The sequence below is a fragment of the Scyliorhinus canicula genome, chromosome 14, assembly GCF_902713615.1.
Source record: "Scyliorhinus canicula chromosome 14, sScyCan1.1, whole genome shotgun sequence".
Classification (NCBI taxonomy): domain Eukaryota; kingdom Metazoa; phylum Chordata; class Chondrichthyes; order Carcharhiniformes; family Scyliorhinidae; genus Scyliorhinus; species Scyliorhinus canicula.
Genome location: NC_052159.1, coordinates 25,585,840 through 25,591,839, shown reverse-complemented (window position 1 = coordinate 25,591,839; position 6,000 = coordinate 25,585,840).

The following is a 6,000-nucleotide window of genomic DNA, read 5'->3' as shown; positions in this document are numbered from 1 at the left end:
GCCCTTGAACTAAGTAGCTTGCTTGGCCATTCCAGAAGGCATGAGTCACATGTAGGCTAGACCAGCTAAAGATGACAGATTTGCTTCCCTGACGTACATCAGGTATTTTTACAACAATCAAAAATGGTTTCATAGCCATCTATGGTACTTAAATCCAGGTTTTAAAAAAATGAATTCAAATTGCACCCGCTGCCATGGTGGGATCTGAACCCAGGTCTCTAGAGCATTACGCTGGAGCTCTGGTTACTAGTCAGAGTACAGAAAAATCCTTCGGGCCTCACGGTAGCATGGTGGTTAGCATCAATGCTTCACAGCTCCAGGGTCCCAGGTTCGATTCCCGGCTGGGTCACTGTCTGTGTGGAGTCTGCACGTCCTCCCCGTGTGTGCGTGGGTTTCCTCCGGGTGCTCCGGTTTCCTCCCACAGTCCAAAGATGTGCGGGTTAGGTGGATTGGCCATGCTAAATTGCCCGTAGTGTAAGGTTAATGGGGGGATTGTTGGGTTGCGGGTTACGTGGGTTTAAGTGGGGTGATCATGGCTCGGCACAACATTGAGGGCCGAAGGGCCTGTTCTGTGCTGTACTGTTCTATGTCTGCATGGTCCATCAAGCACCGATCTATTCTAATCCCACTTTCCAACACTTGTTCTGTAACAGCCTCCCCAAACAAGCGCCGGAATGTGGCGACTAGGGGCTTTTCACAGTAACTTCATTGAAGCCTACTCGTGACAATAAGCGATTTTCATTTTTCCATAGTCTTCTGTGCAATGGCATTTCAAGAGAGCATTGAAATGCTTCTTAAATGTTGTGAGGGTGCAGCGAGTTGCAAATTCCCACCACTCTGGGTGAAAAGGTTTTTCCTCAAATACACATCCCTTGGTTATTGACCTCTCTACTACAGGGTAAAAGTTTCTTCCACCTATCCCATGTCCTTCATAATTTTGTACACCAGTGACATTACTACACCACCTCTCAACCTCAAGTGTTGATGGACAAACATCAGCCAACACCAGGGATAACTCTCCAGTTCTTCTTTGAAGGTCATTTTTTATAAATTCAGTTGTAAATAAATGCTGGGCATTTGAGTCTGCTGTGCTGTTGGTCTGGAGTCACGCTTAGGCAGCAGATTTCCTTCCCTATAGGACATTAAAAAACCAGAGTTTTTTTTACGACAATCGTTTCATGGTCACCATTAGGCTTTTAATTCAAGTTTCACCATCTGCCATGTGGGATTTGAACCTGGGTCCCAGACCTTGCTCTGGGTCTCTGGATTACTAGTCCAGTGACAATACCATTGCACCACCAATGCCCAACTAGGAAGGTTGATAAAACCAGTTTAATGTTGCATCAGAAAGTTGGCACCTCTTACAATGTAAAACTCCTTTGGTGCTGCATTGAAGTGTCACCTAAACTACATGCTTAAATCTCTTCAGGTAGTGGGTGAGCATACAAATTTCTGACTCACCTGCAAGAACCAATGAGCCACAGAATTGACAGGGTGTCCTCAAATTAATTTTGGGATGTAATTACTTGCACTTATGAGAAAATGATACTCAAGTAAAGACAAAGGTTTTGATGTGATTTCAATCCTGCAAATGTTCTCATGTAACTAAACAAAAGGTATTCTTCGTTCAAGAGTTCAAATTATTGCATCAATCCATAGGAGAATGATAAGAACTCCCCCTACAGGCACAATTGCAGCTAACAAGAACCAGAAGTGGATATCCAAAGTCCAATGCATTTAGGATTTGCCATCACCAAAGTACAGCAAATGACCAAAGTTCAATGTACCATCAATTGTCATTGTAAAATTGATGTATATGAAATAAAGCTTTCATTATGGTTGTTTTAAAATATATTTTGTAACATTAAATTGTAACTGTTGATTGGAATAACAAAGAAAACTTTATTTCTGTAACCAAATGAGAGCACCACGTCTTTCGATTAGGCATTTCTCGGCTAATGTTGAGTTCAACAATTTCAGACAATAAACTCAAGTCCTTCATTTTGTTCTTTTTGCCATCTGCCAGTTTATGGTCACTACATTTTCGTGTTGTTTTCATAGCTGTTTTATTCTACCATTTAAACTTGTTCTGGAAAGTTGCTTTCTTTTTTAAAAAAAAACAGCAACCATTGCGCCTTTTGTTCCACAATCTGTCATTCAACCTCTCCCATCCTTTATCCTATCCCAGGATTCCTTTTTTGCGCCCTTTCTTCCCCTCTCCACAGCATGTAACCTTCCTTTTGATTTGATGGAGGCATTCAAAATCAGGAGGAGTCCATAAGACATAGGGCCCGATGGCTTAACTTTGCTCCTTCGAGTCTGCTCCAGCATTCAACCATGGCCGATATATTTTTCCTGCCTTCTCCCCATAACCTCTGATCCCCTTAGGGTCTGGACTGAATAGAACAGGGAAAAACAGGCTCAAGGGTCAAGACACAGAAGACACCAAGAGAAGGTGAATGGCAAAGAACCAAAAGCCACGAGGAAAAATCTTTGTACTCAGCAAGTGCCATGCATTGCCTGAGCGTGTGGTGAAAGATGATTCAATGGATTCAATGGTAACTTTAAAAACGGAAATGTGTAATTATTAGCGGAGAATAATTAGGGCTATTGGGAAAGGTGAATGGGACTAGCTCAGTTGCAAGAGAGCCTTGGAAGTTCAATAAAAAAACACAAGGCTGGTCTTTGGCATTATGGGGTTGTGTCTGAGATCAAGGGAAACTTGGACTTCACATTCAAAATAATGCAAAGATGACCATATTTTTGATGGAAAGGGGGTCAAGGATAATTGGGGGCAGACAAGAGAGTTGGGACCAAAACCAAATCGGACATGATCTTATTGAATGGCAGAGAAGGTACAAAGGCAAAATGTCCAATTTCTGCTTCTTGTTTCTACGTACAAGCTGTACGATAGCGAATGGGAGAAGCCATGGTTCCTGTTGGAGAGGAAGTTAGAATCTTACCAGTGATCGCTGTTTGTAGCCATGTTTCTTCTGGTGATTAAATCCCTTCACAGATTTGAGGACCCTCTCATTAACCAGCTCTCTAGATTTAAATTAAGTCTGGTGTGTCACAAGGGCAGTATACATACAGTCTATATTGGGCAGCTGAAACTCTACCTGTGCATTTCTCAGTCGCTTAGTTTGGAGTCTCGTACACATGTCCATGGATCAATGACTATCAGATACCTCGCAAACAGGGAAAAAAAGAATCACTGAACAAAAGTGTCAGTTTAAGCATTCTTTTCTCAAAAGGACCTTACTTACCTTGCCAAGGGGAGTCATCAATTTTTCATGAGAAAAAGATACACGTTGCATCAGCTTTACAATCCTGTGGGGAAGACTATAAACTAAAAAGTTACCCTTCCCAAATAAAATGATCAAGTTTTCACTTTTTGTAACTTTTATTTTAATAATGCAAATTAAGCATCAACAGAAAAAATAATACTAAATATAAGATAATCCATCTTTCATAACCATTCACAAAACTCCCTTCAGACCCATGCGTTGTTGCAAAGTTCTCTAACTTGGCCTCTGGAACATAGTGGGCTGGATTCTCCATTATTGAGACTATGTCCCCATGCCGGCATCAAAACGGTGGTTTTACTCCTGAGATTCCGGCAAAAAAGTGAAATGAATTCCCTGCCCTTCAGGGTAGCAGAGACCCGGAGTGAATCTCGCAGCTTTTGCTGCAGATACGGACCCCCGCACTTCATGTGCACGGCGGCGGGCTCCAACCGCGGAGTCAGACAAAAAAAATAAACCCCCAATCGGCCGCACGCCCGACCCTCAAACCCCGCACATTAATGCTCTGGCCATCTACAAGGCCCCCCGGTCTCCGAACCGCCTGCCCTAGTCCGCAGCCACCACACGAGCATCCCAACCGGTGCTGGCAGGTTAGTTCGGGAACTCAGCCGGTCAGGAGCAGAGGATTGCTGAGCAGGCTTCTGGCAATGCCCCCCCTGGAGACACAGCGTACTCCATGGTGATGCAGATTTTCGGTGCCTGCAGAATTGCCGAACTGGCGCCAGGCCCGATTACAGTGTAAAACTGGATTCTTTGCCCCTGTGGCGGCAGCAAGTTCGGGGTCAGGCTGTGGAGAATCCAGCCCAGGAACTCTTACTTTTTCACTCAATTAATTCAACCCTTCAGCCATGTTCACCAGCAGGTGTGTATTCCAGCCAAGATTCCTGGAGATGGCCATCACCTGAACATGCACACTCCTGCAGAACCTCCAGCGCTAGGTCCATGACAGTTTTGATGGCATAGATACTTCTTTAGCCAACTCCTTAAACAGTCTGGTCAGTTCTGGAAAAACTGAAGGTATAACTGTGGAATTGTCCAATTCACAATATCTGCTCTAAACTTGCCTTCAGCTTTCTGTCCCTTTCAATGGTATTATGCACACAGCTCCTCAGGTAGCCGACTGATTCACTTAAGTCCTTCATAACTCTGCCTTTCTCAGATAGAATTCTGCCTTTCTCAGATAGAATTCCAGCTCGTGTTTCAGGATTTAGCCTGAACCACCAGATTACAGCACACAACCAATCTGATTTCCAGGGCCACGGTCTTCACCAAAATAGCGCACCACTGCAGGCCCGCCGCAACTCTGCTTACAATGATTTTTATAGCTTAGATTCGTCTCACATAATAGGAACAACTGCAGGCACTATTTATTTGCCTATTCCCAGTTCCTGGGTCATATTCGGCCTGCCTGTACTGCACCAATGGAATTATCATCCGAGTTCGGATGGCTTGGCTCATGTCTGGTTCTCTGGTTAAAACCAGTTTCAATGTCCTCAAAATTTGTTTTCCAAGTTCTGTTTCAGGCTTGTTTCCCTGGAAACCAGAAGGTTGTTTTCATTTTCAGTCAGGGCGTCTCTGAAAAATTACATGTTTTAAAATCATGGACTCAGCCATATCTTTGTGAACGTTTTGGGGTCATTGAAGGAGACCACTAGAAATATAGAATATTACAGTACCAGAATCCATTCAACTCATTATGTACCAGCTGATCAATTAGTCCAACTCCTACAGTCTTTCCCCATAAAAGAAAATACAATTCAGTAAAGGTTACATGCCAGAAACCACTCCTTGGACATACTGAATGACACGGTGGCACTACTGCCTTACAGCTTCAATTTCGGCCTTGGGTGACTGTGTGGGGTTTGCACATTCTCCCCATGTATGTGGGGGTTTCTTCTGGGTGCTCTAGTTTCCTCAGTACAAAGATGTGCATGTTAGATGGATTGCCTATGCTAAATTGCCCCTTAGTATTCAGGGATGTGTAAGTTAGGTTAAGAGGTATTTAAATGCCCACAGTGCAGAAGGCATTCAGCCCATCGAATCTGCACTGACCCTCTGAAAGAGCACCCTACTTAGGCTCACTCACCCGCCCTGTCTCCGTAACCCTACCTAACCTGCGCATCCTTGTACACCCCACTATGGGTTCCACCCATAACACCCCCCCAAACCTTTATCAGGCCCCATTCATTCCCCAACCTTCATACTCTTTCATGGCCATAGCCACCCCCACCCCTGGCTGTGGGACCCAAGCAGCTCGACTGTGCCAAGGTGCCAGAGGGAGAGCCAGGTGACCACCTTGCCGTGTCCTCGACCTCCCAGTTGTCTCCAATGACTTGGGAAACACCCCAGGTTCCGAAAGGCCTGGTCCAGGTGTGTGGACTAGTACTAAGTGGGGCCTGGTCCAGGCCTCTCTGGGGAGATTGTTAAGGCCCGGGTGCCAGGAGAATCCAACGCAGGCTATTTAAATGAGCCTAATGAATCTCAGACATCTCCAGCATCACAAATCTCGTGAGAGGGTTACCAAGATGGGCGTGACGAGGCTGGTTTTTGGAGCTCCAAGACTCTTGGTAAATGTTCCCTTACTTTGGAAAGGAAACTAGTTTTTGAAAAAGGCAGATTGACTGTTAAACAGGGCTTTTTGTGCTCAGTTTATATTGCTTGTATGCCCAGGGCGTATTTGAAATCCCCCAAGTTG